Consider the following 19,187-nt stretch of genomic DNA (forward strand, 5'->3'; position numbering starts at 1 on the left):
CGAAAATATTTTTACCTTCTAAAAGCGACAAGCTTAAGTATCAAAATACTATTTTTTATTTACAGGAAATCTTATTTTCATTTTTAATCTCCATCATTAACTCTACTCTTGTTTTTTATTTTATTTTATTTAAAAAAACAATAGTAAGTTGTCTTCTTTTTTGTTTTAAGTACTCATCAACCTCGTCCACGAGTTAGGCCAAACTCGTGAACCTAGTCCACAAGTAAGCATAACAAAACTGTAGACCAAGTCCATGACTACCTAGCTGACATGGCATGCTTACAAGGCATTCATGTTTCACTTATTGAACTCCTAAACCTAGTCCATGAGTTTGATACCTATTTTTGACATTAGTTTCCCTCTTTACACTAGATTTGTTAAATGTTTAGTCTTGAACCTATTTTTGGAATAAGTTTTTACAAATGCATTATTTTTTGAATTTATCCTTCAAGTTCTCTAACCCCCCCCCCCCTTTTTTTTCTTTTTTTGATGCACCACCAATAAAGCGCCAACACCACATCTAACAAGGAAAAGAATCTTACATATGAAGGCAACAAAAACTTCTTACCACTAAAAACATGACTGTACCATGCCTGAACACTATCAAGGAGCAAAAAAGTTGATGATAAATTAGAAATGATGGGCGAAAACGATATCGGCAAAAATGTCAAAGATATCAACACCAACATGCCAATAAAGAAAATTTGAGAGTCGTTATCGAACAAGCCGCACTAACAGAATATTACCATGAAACAAAAGAAAAACAGCTAAAATTGAAATTTTCAACAGAACATTATATATTGGAAAAATATTGTAAATTGTACTATTGAAAATATTTTTAAAAAATATAGGAAAATTATATATTCTATTAATGGTAGAAGTTGATATATATTGAAAATCTTGGTAGTACATTATATATGCATAGTTTTCTCAATCAAAATTTAAACTGAACAAATAAATTTTTTTTTCTAAATAGAAAGTAATATATGTTCACTTTTTACACTATAAATTGACAAACCAATAAGTCCACTTAGATAGATTATTTTCTTTTCACTCCCTTATTTTAAGTAATAAATGTTCATGTTTTAGACAGGGTGAGGGCATAGAAAAATGTGGAATTTTTTATATCTTCACACGTGTCGCCGCCACCGAACCAAACGGATAAGGCATGACATGGCATGGTATGGGATAAAATAATAATTTTATAGCACATTAAATGAGGTGTTGATATGTTGAGGCGTTATAGATCTCATGCATTAATGATCTTATGATCATTGAGGCATTATAAAATCTAACACTATATAAAGTCCTCGTCCTCGTCTCATTTGTATCATTCGAAAACATTAACTCAAAAACTTCTTCACCCCTTTTAGTTTTCGAGAAAAGCTTTTATGAGCGTTGGTTTTTCAATCGGTTCTGGGGCAGCTTTGATCGTGCTTTTTTATAATTTTATCCTGAGGACGACGTGACAATGCAAAACTATTTGAACTTCGAGAAGGGTCGTTGAAACAACATAAAGAGAGTGTCATCTATGACTCAGCCTTCATCAAACATGTTTCTGTTTTGCATTTAGATGTTCAAGCCAAGCATCTAGCAGTCTAGGTGTTCTATCTAAACAACACTAACAAGGCGTCCACCAGTTTAGGCGACCATCTTCTAGACAACCTTTTTTAGGCATTCAATTCATCATGCGATCAAGTTTCAGACATTTTCTAATCAGGGGTCCAAAAGCTCAGACGCCTATTTATTGCTTCCCATTAACTTCCAGTACCATTTCCAACAATTTTAAGATGTTTCCTTTCTATTACGAAAAGGCTTGTTCAAATCAAGCCAATTTTCTCTCCACTGATCTCAATTGTCCATTCCCATTCGAAGAAGCATACTTCAATCGATGGAAACAAAAGATGTTGTTTCTTATAACCATTAAGAAAGTTGTTGTCGCTTAAACCACTGAAAAACCAAAAGTCCAAAAGACTAATCCAACTGAGGAGCAACTAAAGAATCTCGACGCATGGAAGGAATATGATTTTATTTATAAAAAATTATTTTAAATGCTTTCATTGATGATTTATATGCCTATTACAGTATGATGTCCACAGGGAAAGAAGTATAAGATGCTTTACAAGAAAAGTATGACACTGAAGGAGGTTGGTTCAAAGAACTATGTAGTCAATCAATACTTAAGATGTCGAGTGATAGATGAAAGATATATAGAAGCATGCAATCCCATGAAGGAGCAAAGGTATGACTTTAGATGAACAACTCCAAGTTGTTCTTATTGGCAAATTACCTCCTATGCAGAAGGAATTTAAAAATACCCTGAGGCATGAAACCAAAGAATTCTCTTTAGAAAGTTTGATAACATGCTTGAGGATTGAGGAAGAAGCCTGAAAACATTACCAGAAAGAGGTGAATGTCATTCCTAAAGGGACTTCCACTACTATTCTAAAACCTGGGTTGAAGCCAAAGTGGATTAAGATAAAGTTTAAGAGTCAAGGTCCCAACAACCAAAAAAACCTAAAGAATCAGAAACCTCAGTCTAGAAGTGCAATATAAATTCTCTACTACAATTGTAATAAGTATGGTCGTTTAACTAACAATTGTAGGAACAGGATTCGTCGTGCTACGCAAGTGAACCTAACAAAGGAAGAACTTTGTTCCATGATCACATAAATAAATGTGATCGGGGGTTCTGAAGGTTGGTGGCTAGACACTAGTGCCACGTGTCATGTCTATCATGACCTTAGTTTCTTTAAAAATTATAATGAAACTAAGGGTAGAAAACTACTTCTACGAGATCACCACACAACAAAGGTTGCTGAAATCAATGAAGAGAAGTTGAAGTTCACCATTGGCAAGACAGTCATACAGAAGAAAGTTCTGCACACTCGAGAAAATTGGAAGAATCTAGTCTCGATCTATCTTCTAAACAAGGCAAGCTTTACTCAAACAATAAAAGCAAATTTGTTTACTCTTACTAAGAATAATATCTTTGTAAGGAAGGGTGCAACTAATTGAATGTTTAAGCTTACTATTTGAATAAAATTCGATCTTCTACTTACATGTTGTCCTCTTTTAATACTTGGCATGCTAGACTTTGTTATGTTGATAAACGAATTATTAGCAATATGTGTCACGCCCCGCCTCGCATGCATCCTTAAACTTGTTGTGCTAAACGAAACGTGGCTTAGAACAATCCTAACACATCTAAAGTGAAATGCCAGAACGCTCACTTAAGTCCTTTTATATTACTAAACTATAAAGAGCACAATCAAAACACAGAGAAAAACACAACTTCACTTTTAATAACTTAATAACATGCATTCTACAGTAGTACATAAAAAAAGATCATAATACAAGACTTAAATAAGAAATCTTAAACGCCTTCACATTCTTCAACCTTCAATGATCGCTTAGCTTTTTTCGATCATCTAGCTATCTACACGATCATTTAGCTCCCTAACCGATTTCTTAGCTTTTAATCTGATCGCTTAGCTTCTTACAACCTAGGGTAGGGAAAGCTTAAAACGTAAGTCTATGACTTAGCGAGTGATAATTTTTTAAAACCTTTAGAAATACAAAGCATTCATGTAAAACATTTCCTTTTCATAAATACAGACTCAACAACTTATTTCAATAAACCATAAACACATATTAGCCCTCCACATTCCTATCACCAAGAACGTGAGTCACTCCCACGCATAGGCTACTATGCTGACCGCATCATCATCAACATCTCCTAAGATCTCACTGATTCGCTTCTGGTTGCTCAGGCCATTAACACAACCACTTTGGTTAGTCTATCACCGCCATGTGGTCTACTCACCCCATGGTTGCCTTGACTCATTATGGACACATAATAGCTAGCTCATTGATAAGAATATGACTAATGGTTTACTTTCAAACAAAGCATACAATGCAATCAATAAATCATGAACTTGAACTTGGAAACATAACACTAAATCTTTTTTAGAACACATGCTTTACATAAATCAAGTTCAACATAAATATACGACAGCATGCTTATTCACATAAAACATACTTTAACTTTGAAACATGTTACTAAAACTTTCCTCATAATCATGCTTTCATAAACATAAACATAGACATGGAACACATAAATCATAGAAACGCAAATATGATATAAGAAAATTTAAAATCAACTTTTAATTTTAGAAAAAAATCACTCACTGTACTCAGTTTCCCTTTTTTATAATAATTCTTAACAGACTAGGGTCTTCCTCTCACTTAACGATCTCTGGCTTTTCTCTTAGTAAAATCTTAGAATAACACCCTTTCCTTCGAATCTCTTTTCTTATTAATACTAACCCTAAGTTGGGATTAGTCATTCCTTAAACTCCTATAATCTTGCTTGCTATTGATTACTTAAAACTAAGCTTTGCATACCATGACACATGGAATCCAACTCCACTAATCTGATAATTATAAAGCTTTTGACCGATAAAACCCTAAGGACTTCTTTAAATTTTCTTTTATGCCTACAACCTCCTACAAGATTGTTAGCTTTGTGCACGATCGTTTATAACCTCTTAAACGATTATTTTAGCTTTCTGTATGATTGTTTACCTTCTTACGCAATCATTTAGCATTTTAAACGATCGTTTAAATTCACTTATCGATCGTTTATAATTTGGTTTTCTTCAAAACTCCTAATAATAAAGTCTTAACTTGAAAATTTTGTATCTATCAAAATGGCCCTTCTAATAGGTACGGGTCTCACAATATGAGTCGGTTGAATATGATTCTTTGAACGATTTTGAGAAATGTGGCATATTATAGTTAAACTAAAATAACTAAGACTTTACATAAATCTGTAATTAGGAAATTTGAGCCTCTAGATTTAATACATTCAAAGTTATGTGAATTTAATGGTGTCTTGACTAGAATAGTAAAAGATATTTTATAGCTTTGATTAATGATTGTTCTAATTACACTTTTATTTATCTCCTGAAAAATAAAAGTGATGCTTTTGACATGTTTAAGTTGTTTGTAATTGAAATAAAAAAATCGGTTTAATAAAAAAATTAAGAGATTTTGTAGTAATAGAGGAACTGAAGATAGTTTAGTTTCCTTTAACCATTTTTATGAAACGCGTGGATTAACCTATGAAAAGACAACACCTTATTTTTCTTAAATGAACGGTAAAGCCGAAGAGAAAAATAAACCCCTATTTGAATTAGTAGTTGCTATTTACTTGATTCAGGAGATGCGCCATTTTAGTGGGGTAAAATTATTCAAATTGTGTGTTATGTTCTTAAAGAATCCAAAGTCTAAGAATACAACTTCACCTTACGAAGTCTTCAAGAATAATAAACCAAACTTGTCATATTTCAAAACTTAGGGTGTCTAACCTTTGTTAGAATTCCAGTTCTAAAAGAAGAAAGCTCTTGCTAATAGAGTTTATGAATGTGTCTTTACCAAATATACAAGCAATAGTAAATTCTTTAGGTATATAACCTAATAAATCAAGTGATTATAGAATAAAATGACGTTGACTTCTTTGAAGATATAGAATTCCTTTTAAATCAAGAAATAGAGGAAGCTTGAGTTTCAATAGTCAAACTAGTGGGGACTCGATTTTTAGTAGTCTACCTTTAGTTATAACTCAAATTTAAAATGAGGAAGTAGATCTTGAGCCTAGAAGAAGCAAGAGAATTCGAACCATTAAAAACTTTAGAGATGACATGGAAATCTACAATATAGAAGGAGTCCTAAAGACCTAACAAAAGCTCTATTCTCAATAGATGTCAACTTATGACAAGAAACTAATAACGATGAAATGGATTCTCTTGAATCAAATAGAACTTGACACTTAGTTGACTTACCCTCTAGCTGTAAAGCAATAGGATGTAAATGGCTTCTAAGGAAGAAACTCAAATTTCATTGAGCTGTAGACAAGTAAAAGGCCAGACTTGTAGCAAAAGGTTTTTTACAAAGAGAAAATATAGATTTCTTTGATACCTTCCCCCCAGTAACTAGAATCGCCTCAATTAGAGTGATGATTTCTGTAGCAGCCTTAAATAATCTATTAGATCATCAAATGGTTGTAAAGATTGCTTTTCTGAACGATGAATTAGAAAAAGAAATTTATATGGAACGACCTAAAGGTTTCATAGTTCGTGGTCAAGAGAAAAAAATTTGTAAATTAGGCAACTCTCTCTATGGATTGAAACAAACATCTAAGTAATGGCATGAGAAATTTGATAATTTTATCATTTGTAAAGGATTCAAAGTCAATGAAAGTGACAAATGCATCTACTATAAGTCTGAAAATGGCTTATAAACTATTATATGCTTATACGTATGGTTAAAAATGCTATTGAAGGAGCTCGGGCATGAATATAAGAAAATCTCTTTGTTTTGTGACAATTAGAGTGCCTTGTATCTTGCAAGGAACCCAGCTTTCCATGCCAAGACCAAATAAAAGAAAGTAGAGGAAGTAGAGGAAGGAATAATATATATTATATACATAAAATATATACAAAAGAAAACCTACCAGATTACTTGACAAAGCCAGTTAACGCTGACAATTTCATTTGGTGTCAATCCTCAAATGGCCTAGGTGAAACATAAGCAACATGAAGATGGCAAGGAAAGAATGATGTGGAGATGTGATTGATTAAGTGGGAGATTGTTAAATAATTATCTTGAATTATCTTTAAAAATAATTATCTTGAAGTATCTTTAAAGAAGTTTCTTGAAGATAAATTTTGACAAATTTTGGACCATTGGATCTCACACTTTCTCCAAGATTAATTTATAGCCATTGGATCTTTCACATCTCTCTAGAACGTTTAGAACCATTAGATCATACACATATATCAAGGATAAATTAGAGCCATTGGATTTGCTTGATGACCAAGTATCTTTTGGCTATAAATAGGTGAGAACTCATGGTTGCCAATCCATCCAAAAATCTCCAATAAGTTGAATGAGATATAAAATAGAGAGAGTTTCTTCTTAGAGAGCCTTATATTCCTCAATAAGAAAGAAAGTGTTTGTACCTCCTATTTAATATTGTTTGTACCTCCTATTTTATATAGTGAATTCTTCTATCCTTGGCCATAGTTTTTACCCTAACTTGTTTAGGAATTTTCTACGTAAAATTCTTGTGTTCTATCCTCTCTTCTTCTTCTTCATTATTATTGTTCTCAATCTTCTTTAGTCGCAACCTTACTCTATTCGATCACAGTCTGAGTTCAAAACAAGTGGTATCAGAGCCAAGTTTAATTTTAAGTGTTAATATCTACTTATCGTATGCTCTATGGTTGCCACTAATAGGTGGATCCTCCATATCAAAAAATAAGCAAGATATTTTTCACATTTATTAAAAGGCACGATTAAGGATTGTTTATAGTTCGTGATAGAAGTAATGACGACAAAGTTCGAAATTGAAAGGTTCAATGAAACTAATTTCTAGTTGTGGAAGTTGAAGATAAAGGTTGTCATGAGAAAAGATAATTGCCTTGAAGCCATCAATAAGAGGCCAACAGAGATTACAGATGACAACAAGTGAACGAGATGGATGGGAATGCTATGGTAAAAATTCATCTAGCATTACCTGATAATGTGTTGCCAAGCATTGAAGAGAAGAAAACTACAAAGGAGATCTCACAAAACTGTATGAGGCCAAATCACTTCACAACAAGATTTTCCTTAAGAGGAAATTGTACACTCTTCAGATGTCTGAATCCACGTCAATGACAGAGCACATGAAAACATTGAATGCTCTGTTTTCTCAACTCACATTAGTGGGTTACAAAATAGAGTCAAATGAACGTGCATAACTTCTACTTCAAAGTCTTCCAGATTTGTATGTGTAGATACCATATTTTTTCCTTTATTTTTATTTTTATATTTATTTATTTATTTACTTTTTTATTTTATTTTATTTTATTACTTTATTTTTTATTTTATTTTATTTTATTACTTTATTTTTATTTTATTTTATTTTATTGCTTTATTTTTATTTTATTTTATTTTATTACTTTATTTTTTATTTTATTTTATTTTTTTATTAATGGAAGTTGATTTGAATTTGAATCTAATTTTTTAAAATTACAAAAACAAAAAAGCAAGAAAACAAAAAATGAATCTCGCGTCTCCTCCCTATTTTCTCTTAATTCACCCATTTTTATCTCACACGATTTTTCTCCTATTCATCTTCACGAATCTCCCCACCTTCCCCACTCTCAAAAACACATCTTGCCTTCTCCTTAGCACGCTAAAAAAGAACTACCATCTCACTGCCCTATAAAAGCAAAGAATGATTTCTTTTTCGGAAGTACGTCAAAGAGTTAAAGAGGCAGATCAAATGAAAGGGTTAAAACAAAAAGCGAAAAAGTAATGTTCAAGACAAATTGGTCTTCAAAGTTAACTTTTTTTTTCTAATTTCCTTTCTTTTCTTTCCCTTTTAAGACTGGATTTTTTTTCAAATTTATTTTTATTTTTAATTCCTTGAATTGATGTTACGATAGCTTTAATTTTGTTAGATTTAGGTCAATTGTTTTATGGTGTCTTTAAATTTGTTAGGGTTAGGCCAATTAGGGTTTAGTGTGCTTTTATTATTATTTAAATTTAGCAGATTTAGGTCAATTGATTTCGATGTACTTCAAATTTGTTAGGTTTAAGTCATTTGATTTAAATTTGTTAGATTTCGAGTTTAATTTGGTTGTTATTAATTTTTGTTTATTGTTTATTAAATATGTTGCATGTTTAATATTAATTTATTAGACTTGTTGAAAGGCAGAATATTTATTTGACCACATGCATATTACACTTTGTATTTATTTCCCAAATATTATTTCTCAACCTGTATATTATTTTTAATATAGTATATTATTTTCCAACATATGTATATTATTTTCAACCTATATTATTTGGCAACCTATATTGTTTGTTGTATTATTTGTCAAATCATTTGCCAACCTGCTTTATATGCGTATGACAACCTGTATTATTTCTCAACATGTATTTCTCCTATTTCACATTGATTTTCTATTATTATTATTGTTTATTTTTCAATTACAAAATGTATGAAATTTTTCATTTGTTTTTTGCCTATAAATATAAAACTTTGAGACGGGAAAGAAGTAATGTTCATTTAAGAATTTTATGGTTTAAATCCCATAAATACATGAAATTTCTCATTTTTTAAAAAATTAATTAGTAAGTTGTTTTTAAACAAAGTATATCAACAATTTTATATTCTAAAATGGGACTGAGTAGTGATTCATTAATTCTTTAGATTCATGAAATTTCTCATTTAATGCCTATGATGGAGATCAATATATCAAAGTTTGGTATTTTAATATTCTTGAGGTAAATAAAAAATCATCTTTTGAAACAAAAAAATAAATTTCATTTTTCTTACGGCTCTCATACCACCCATAATTATTCATTCGTCCTTAGCTTTTTTCTTAAATGTGAATTGATAACCATGAGGCATTTAAAAAACCCAAAAAAGAAACCTTGTTTTGTGAACCTCTGTAATTTAGTTTAAAAGATAAATTTTTGTAACTATTTTTATGGGTGTTGTAGGGTGCTAACGCCTTCCCTACACACAACTGACCCCCGAACCTAAATCTGAATTTACGTAGATCAATGTTTTCTTTGGTGACCAATCACACCTTAATATAATTGGTGGCTACTCCAAACCTATTATTTATTAAGATTAAATAACTGAGGACGTCGGCCGCTCCATATCGCGATCACATCGCGACAGTATGATCAACTTGTCATCAATCTAACAAATAATATTCTAACTGACAATCTAAGCTTTGATGATGTTGTTGCTGCTGTCCTAAAAGAGGAAAACTGGTGCAAGAACAAAAAAGATAAGTTGGTAAGTTCACAACAAGCATAAGCCTTGGCAGTGACAAGAGGCAAACCATCAAAATGCAACTCAAGTAGGAGCAAAAATCAAGGAAGGTCAAAGTTGCAAAGTAAGAAGAACATAAAATGCTACAATTGTGAAAAGAAAGGACATCTAAAGAAGAATTGTTGGAATCTAAACAAGAAAGATTTCAATCCTCAAGGAAATGTAGCAAGCACCATAAAGGAAGGTGGTGCCTTGTCTTGTGAAGCAGTGACAACTATGGAAGGCAAAAAAATAATGGTTGATGGATGGTTCTTTGACTCATGAGTCACTTATCACATGACCTCTCGTTGAAAATGGTTCCGTAATTACGAGCCTATCTTTGGAGGATTTGTGTTTAGTTATAATGATCATGCCTTGAAGATTTTCAGCATTGGAACTATCAAGTTGAAACTTCATGATAATATTGTTTCCACGATTCAATAAGTGCGATATGTAGAAGACCTGAAAAAGAACTTACTCTCATTAGGTCAACTTGATGATCTTGATTGCAAAGTTGTAGTTGAGAAAAGACTTATGAAGGCAATCCAAGATTTGCTACTACTTATGAAAGGAAGAAAGGTGGATGCAAACTTGTACATGTTAAAAGGAGAAACTTTGTAGGAAGAAGAAGCATTTGTTGCTTCAAGTAGTTGAGGTGAAAATCTCTCGATGATGTAGCATCACAAATTAGGCCTCATGTCTGAACAAGGATTAAAAGTTCTAGTATAGGAAAATCTACTCCCAAGGTTGACTAAGGTGTCTTTACCCTTTTGTAAGCATTGTATTACAAGCAAGCAGCACAGATTGAAGTTCAATACATCAAGTTCTAGAAGTAAAGTGATTCTAGAACCAGTTCTAGAAGTAAAGTGATTTTAGAACTAGTTCATTTTGATGTATGGCAATCACCGGTTACATCTCTAGGAGGAGCAAGGTACTTTGTGTCCTTTATAGATGATTACTCCAAAAGGTGTTGGGTATATCCTATCAAGAAGAAGGCAGATGTTTGTTTGGTCTTCAAAGTATTTAAAGTGCAAGTAGAACTTCAATCTGGTAAAAAGATCAAGTGTTTATGGACAGAAAAATGGAGAAGAATATATAAGCAATGAGTTTGTGGAATTCTGTAATCAAGAAGACATTAAAAGATAATTCACTACTGCTTACACTCCTCAACAAAATGAAGTGGCAGAATGGATGAACAGAACCTTGTTAGAGAGAATCAGAGCAATGTTGAGAGCTACTGGCTTAAAGAAAGCTTTCTGGACAAAAGCTGTTAATACCGCTTGTTACATAGTAAATTGTTCTCCATCAACTACAATTGAGTTGAAGACACCAATGCAAGCCAGTTGATTATTCAAACACATACATTTGGAAGTGCAGTATACGTAATGTACAATGCACAAAAAACTACAAAGTTGGATCTAAAATCTAGAAGATGTCTATTCTTAGGATATACTGATGGTGTGAAGGGATCCCATTGTCCACACGGTCGTCATCAACAAGGATGTAATATTTATGGAAGATAAGAAATAAGTAGCAGATGATAGCACCACAAATGAAAGCTTAGAGACTGCAACAGTACATGTGGACAAAGAATTTATTGATGACTCTTCTAAAGTTGAGCCAATCCACGAGATCCAAGAACTAGTTAAGCAACAAGTACTAGAAATTATCCGATCTGGTCAGACAGCAAGACCCCATGTCGGCAATTTAAGTATATTATGGAGAGTAATGTTGCTTACTGTCTTCTAACCGAGGATGGAGAGCCATTAACTCTAAAAGAGGCAATGGCCAGTTCAGATGTTGCTTAGTGGATGACAACAATGCAAGAAAAAATAGAAGCTCTTCATAAGAACGAGACTTGGGAACTTGTAACGCTACTACAAGGGAGAAAGCCTATTGGAAATAAGTGGGTGTATAAGATAAAGCGTAATAATGATGAACAAGTAGAGCGATACCGTGCAAGATTAGTGGTAAGAGATATGCTCAGAAAGAAGGTATTGACTTCAATGAGATATTTTCTCCAGTAGTTCGACTTACTACTATTAGAATAGTTTTAGCAATGTGTGCTACATTTGACTTACACTTGAAGAAATATATATGCTCCAACTAGAAGGTTTTGAAGTAAAAGGAAAAGAGAACCTAGTTTGCAGGTTAAACAAGTCTTTGTACGGTCTCAAATAGGCACCGAGGTATTGGTATAAGAGATTTGATTCCTTCACTGTGGGTCTTGGATACAACAGACTAGATGCAGACTCTTATGCATATTTTAAGAGGTTTGGAGAAAAAGACTTCATTGTCTTACTATTGTATGTAGACGACATGTTAGTAGCAGGTCCCAACAAAGATCGTATAGAAGAATTGAAGGCTAATTTGGCTAGGAAATTTGAAATGAAGGACTTGGAACCAGCAAACAAGATTCTAGGGATACAAATTCACCAAGACAGAAATAATAGGAAGATTTGGCTATCTCATAAAAATTACTTGAAGAAAGTCTTGCGACGCTTCAACATGCAAGATTGTAAGCCAATTTCTACCCTTATTCCTGTTAATTTTAAGATATCCTCCAATATGAGTCTTAGCAGTGAAGCAGAGAGGATGGAGATGTCTCAAGTACCGCGTATGCATTGGTAGTGGGAAGTTTAATGTTTGCCATGATATGTACTAGACCATATATTACACATGCAGTGAGAGTAGTTAGTTGATATATGGGAAATCCTAGTCGAGAGCATTGGAATATTGTTAAAAGGATCCTTAGATACATCAAAGGATCCATAGATGTTGCATTATGTTATGAAGGAACAGACTTTACTGTCAGAGGATATGTTGACTTCGATTATGCAGGTTATCTTGATAAAAGCAAATTCACCACCGGATATGTGTTTACTCTTGCTAACGGTGTTGTAAACTGGGTTTCCAAACTACAGTCAGTTGTGGCTATGTCACCAACAAAAGCAGAATACGTTGCTGCTACACAAGCTAGTAAAGAAGTAGCATGGTTAAAAATGATATTGGAGAAGCTCGAGCATGAACATAAGAAAATCTCTTTGTTTTGTGTCAATCAAAGTGCCTTGTATCTTGCAAGGAATCCAGCTTTCCATGCCAAGACCAAACATATTCGAGTGCAGTATCACTTCGTTCATGAGAAAGTAGAGGAAGGAATAATAGATATGCATAAAATGCATACAAAAGAAAACCTAGTAGATTACTTAACAAAGGCAGTCAACGCTGACAAGTTCATTTGGTGTCGATCCTTAACGACCTAATTGAAACATAAGCAACATGAAGATGGCAAGGAAGAAAGAATGATGTGGAGATGTGATTGATTAAGTGGGAGATTGTTAAATAATTATCTTGAAGTATCTTTAAGATTCAAGAAGTTTCTTGAAGACAAATGTTGAACCATTGGATCTCACACTTTCTCCAAGATTATTTTATAGTCATTGAATCTTTCACATCTCTCTAGAACATTTGGAGTCATTAGATCATACACATATATCAAGGACAAATTAGAGCCTTTTGATTTGATTGATGGCCAAGTATGTTTAGGATATAAATAGGTGAAGACCCATGGTTGCCTATCCATCCCAAAATCTCCAACAAGTCAAGTGAGATATAAAATAGAGAGTTTCATCTTAGAGAACCTTGTATTCCTCAATAAGAAAAAAAGTTTTTGTAACTCCTATTTTATATAATGAATTCTTCTATCCTTACCCGTGGTTTTTACCCTAACTTGTTTAGGGGGTTTCCACGTAAAATTCTTGCGTTCTATCATCTTCTTTCTTCTTCATCATTATTATTGTTCTCAATCTCCTTTAGTTGCAATCTTACTATATTTGATCACAATCTGAATTTACTACAGTTTTGTCCTGGGGACGACATGGCAATATTAAGTTGTTTGCACTCTGAGCAGAACCTTGAAATGCTTAAGGAGAGTGTGACCCGTAACTCAACCTTCATCTAACAAGTTTTTATTTTGCAATTAGGCGCCCACTTATCTAAACATTTTGTCTAGGCATCCACCAATTTAAGTGTTCTATCTAAGTGACCACCTTCCAGACAACCTTCTTCATCAGATGTTCAAAATTCATTGAGAAACCAAGATATCTTATCTATGCGATCAAAAACTCAAATGCTTAATTATTGCTTCACTGCATCTTCCAATAAATGCTAGTTCAATACTAGTTCCAACAGATTTTAGTAAAAGAAAAAATATATAATATAAATCTTGTATATGTATGCAAAAAGATAAGGAATTGTCCTCTTTTAATTAAACTTTGCAATATTATTTTATATACATTCTTCTACTTTTCTTTCCTTAAAAAAAGTACAACAACTCTATTCTTGTTTTCTAAGTAAATTTGTAAAGCCACAAGTATAGGGGAGACATGAAAATGAAAGGATGTCACATTTGAATGTGGGAAATCCTAAAGATATAGAACTAATGGTTAAGAAAGGTTTTAAAAAAATTTGGAATAATTAATTTTCAAAAAATAAAAAAAGATAAATGTTCATTATTGGCGAGGACTTCTTCACCAATCTTCATGAAATTAAAATGGAGAAATTCTATGTAGAAGGATGAATAAGTTAAGAGGACAGAGAACAAAGAAGTCATTGGCATTTCCATTTCGAGATTTGGAAATAAAGCAAAACACAGAAATGTTCAGAAAAGATAGATTTGATAATTGGGATTAGTTGGGATTTGAATGTTGAATTTTGATTTAATCATTTTTTTTCAACTATAAACTTATCTAATTTATTTAGTTAGTTCTAATGACGAAGAATTTATATGAGAATTAATGCATGGAGGGAAGGATCCTAACTTCATATTCCATTTCTTTCCTCCAAATTTTATCGTCAATGTTAATACCACAATGGGACAACCCCTATGTTCAAGGCTTTGTTAAAATACCCATAACATAACCCCCACGATTTTTTTTAAATTTTAAAATCTCATACATATCCATATTGTGTTGTACGTACCATTATGTCTAACTTTATTTATGGAATATTGAGGGTTAAATTTCTTCGGCTTTGGTGAAAGTTCAATTCACAAATGTTTAGATCACATCTTTTGTTATTAAGAAGTTGGATCATATCTACTTTCTTTAAATAAAAAACCTAATTTAAATATCAATAAAATCTAGTTTTTTATAATCTTCAAAAATATATATTTTTTAATCGGAGACCTCTCTGTATTACCTTTAAGTCATGATTAAACTAAGCCTTTGATGACTTAATTAGTTGAAATTGACCTGTCATTATTATTTCACTTATATTGTTATATAATACGTAGAATTTTGTTAAAATAATTGTTTTACAAAAGATATATAATTTCTCATATTTAATGATGGCAAATTTAGTGCTATTTTGTTAGGTGAATTAATGGTTATAGCAGTGGAGGTTGAAGGCTACCTAGCCTCCACCTTTCTTGATTTTATTATATGAAATTTTATTTGACATTTGTAAATATAATTTCTTTTTTTATCCTAAAATTATATAGAGGGTGCCAATCAAGTTTTTCCTAGACAAGGCTGGAAGATTATAGACATGTTCAAGTCCGAAAAAAAAAAAAAGGACTAATGATATGACGAAAACGAATTATATTATTGACGATTGTTAAAGGAAGGGATTAAGAATAACTTCATTTAACAAATCTTAAGAGGAAGTAAGAACTTTGAAGAACTTTAACCTTATTTTATGCTTAATTAACTAAACTATACATTTCATGCATTTGGAAATTGAAGTGTGGTTAGTTCGACATCACACACATGTACAAGATAATACTTTCATGAGGTTAACAAAACCGGATAAGTAAGCTGTAACCCACAAATTAAAGAACATGTGCTGACAGTAAACGAATGTGAATGTCCCTACAAATAACATTAATATTCTTGAGATCAATAATATAAATAACATATATTAATGACATTGAGTTATTTGTTCTAGGTTTCTATTTGACTAATAGAGAAAATCAAATCATACTGCCCTATGGTAGAGGCATTTACATATATTTCAATAGCCTAGGAGAGTGATGTATGACCATCATTGAATATACAAACATAATTAAGTTCTAAATGTTCGTTTGGAACATTTTGTCAAGGTGATTCATTATTTTAATTTTTTGTAATTATTGACGAAACAATAATGACTTGCTCACATTAACTTATAAAATCACATGATCCATTGAAATGACCTAACATAGCTATCTAATTAAGAAACAAAAAGTGGAACCTAACTATCACAACCCCTACCCAAATCCAAATAGCTAACTATTATGGAAAATGAGTACCATTATAAGATATTAGGGCTTAATTAATAAATTTAATTTTAAATTTGTGTTTACTTCATGCATCTGCAAAGATAGCTTATTAAAATTTTATAGGTAAAGTTATTTTTTAGTATTTAAGTTTCGATGAATATATGCATTGTCACGTTCTTGAGTTTTTAAAAATAGATTAGAAAAATAACTTATAAAATTCACATTCTCTCTAAAAACTAGTTTTTTCTAATTTTAAATATCATATAATTATTTTTAGAAAAACAAACATAAAATACTTTTAGAATCTTACAAACCTATTTTTTTTAAGACTTAGGATTAAGAAAGTACATTTTGAAAACTCAATGTTCAAATGGGTCTAATTCTTATAAACCTAAAGACTAAAAAATGTTCATTTTTTAAATTCACGGACCAAAAGCACGTATTAATCAAAACTTAAGAACTAAAAAGATAGTTTTCTCAAAATTTATTAATATCTCTATCTCTACTAAGATAATATGTTTATTTTAAGGTTTATTAGACATAGAATTTATTTTTAGATTATAAATTTTATTTTGATGATTTGGATAAAAGTAGAATTTACTCTCCAGGTCTTTAAAAGTTGGATCTAATCCTTATAGTTTAATAAAATGTAAAAAAAATTCAATAGTTTGATAATATCTTCATAACTACTCTCTAGTTTCACCATTATTTTTTAGGATTTTACCAAACTTACTAAGAATTAAATTCTAATCATAAAGTTAAATTCTAACTTTCTTTCGACTATGGAATTAAATTTGTAATTTATTACTTCACGGGCGTAGCACCTATTAAACTTAGAGAACTAAATTTATAATTTAACCTAATATTATTATATGAATTCAAATAAAAAAAATGAAGTTGAAACAATTAAAAACTTTAAAAAAAAAAAAAAAACAACCAACAAAGACAAATTAAAAGAGCACATATTATAGAAAAGTGATATTAGTTTTTGAAATTTCTGCAGGGTGTAAAATTTCCATCTAAATCTTGCAATTTTGATAATTTCAAGGTTTTCAAGAGCTCAAGTATTTAATGGGCTTTTTTTTTTTTTTTTTCTTCATTTCAAAATTTGGACAATATTTTGAGAATATTCTGATTCCTCCATTTCAAGAAGATTTCAGGAAAATTTGGAATTTTTCAATCAACCATATATTAGCTGCTACATACAATTCTATTACTTTAAGCACTATGGCAGTAATATCATTTGTGACAAAGGAATGAGATTGTCTTTTTTTGTGCTATGTTTCTCAATTTTTAGTTCAATTCTTACCCACATCTTTCATTATTTCTTTTGCAAAAAAACCACAAAACATAACCTATATTTATTTTTAACCAAGTTTGAACTTTTTTCATTAAATTTTCACGTCATTTTACCTTAAAATATTCCTAAACTTTATATTATTTTGCAATTTCTTCTGTTTGCTTTTTACCAACATTTACACATATATCTACGATAGACATCAAAATGTTGTCTTACTTTATAGAAATTGTGATTAAAAATTGTCAATTCTAATTTAATTAAGTCGCGATGAAATTTTCTTTAACTAATTATAACAGTTCTCATCAATTTTCACAATCTTTTTAAATTTCCACCAAAATTGAAATTTTCATTAGATCAAAATTTCTATTTGGGTCGACAACCATATTTGGATGAAGGTTAAATGTGTTGTGTACACTGTACACCTTGGAGGCAGAAATCAAATAATTGAGGTTCCAAATTTCAACAACGTTGCCTTTTTACTTCAATTATTGCATTCTATTATTTTTCATTACTTTTTTTTCAACTCATAATTATATTACTTTTTTACACAATATAATATATATTTGAAATGATTGGGTCTAAGAACTTCATTCTTGTTTTCTTCTTTTTCTGCCTGCTGAGGAAAGTTAGTATAGTGTAGATTTTTTTTCAAGAAAAGAAAATTTTAAATATATATATATATATAAGTTTAGAGTTTTTAGCAAAAACATTATAAGTGCAGTTGTTTCATATTGATGGACTTCAAACCTATAAAATGAGTCTAATATGCTTTTGGTTTCGATTCATCTTTATTAGAAATACTTAAAGCTTAATGTGTAAACTCAAATTAAATTCACCCTGTATTCATTTGTTTGGAGTGTAAAAAAACGTATGAATAGTCAAAAGCTTAAAAAAGAATGGTTTTGTTCTTGTAATTGGAAACAGAAGAGAAAATTATTGCTATTGTTAGGGAAACAAAATTGACCTTTTATTATTGTTATTATTATTTTAATAAAAAATGAGTTTACTTTTTATTTAAAAAAAAAAAGAAAAGAAAAAAAAAGTGTAGGTTGTTGCTACTTATCTATCATAGTTAACTTTTCTCTAAAAATCTTTTTTCATTGTATCTAATCTAAAAATATATTTTTAATATCAAGTAACACATATATACCCAATAATTGGGGTTAAGATTATCAAAATTAATATTTAAATATATTGTTGTTAGATAAAAACACAAATTTAAAAGATTTGAAAATGGTTAAAAAGAAAAATATGGTCATTATAATCTATAAAGTCGTTTAATTTTATTACATCAAGATTGTGCTTGAGTAGTGATAGTTGGGGTAGTGATTTAAAAAAAAGATTTAATACAATTGATTTTGTAAATTTGATTTCTAAATGATCAAATTTATATTTGGTAACAATGTAATGACCAACTTTTCTAAACTAGGTTGTGATCCTTCCTTGACAAAACCAAAATTTTCAAATGTCAAAAATAGTGTCAAGTTCTTCAATTTTTATTAAATAGAAGTAAATCTAAAACAAATTAAGGAAAACAATGTTTGCAAAACAGAAGTAACCAAAAACCATTCAAAGAAAATAAGTTCTTGGGGTCCTAAGTAAAACAATATGTTTGGGATAAAACCATCATAAACATGGCATAAAAAACATAAGGAAATCATGAAAGATAGCTACGAAGAAATATCGTAGCGGTCCCTATATGGCCAATCACACTTGTCAACTTATCTTTCCTCTTCCCTTTGGCTGAA

Source organism: Cucumis melo, chromosome 2 (assembly GCF_025177605.1).
Source record: "Cucumis melo cultivar AY chromosome 2, USDA_Cmelo_AY_1.0, whole genome shotgun sequence".
Classification (NCBI taxonomy): domain Eukaryota; kingdom Viridiplantae; phylum Streptophyta; class Magnoliopsida; order Cucurbitales; family Cucurbitaceae; genus Cucumis; species Cucumis melo.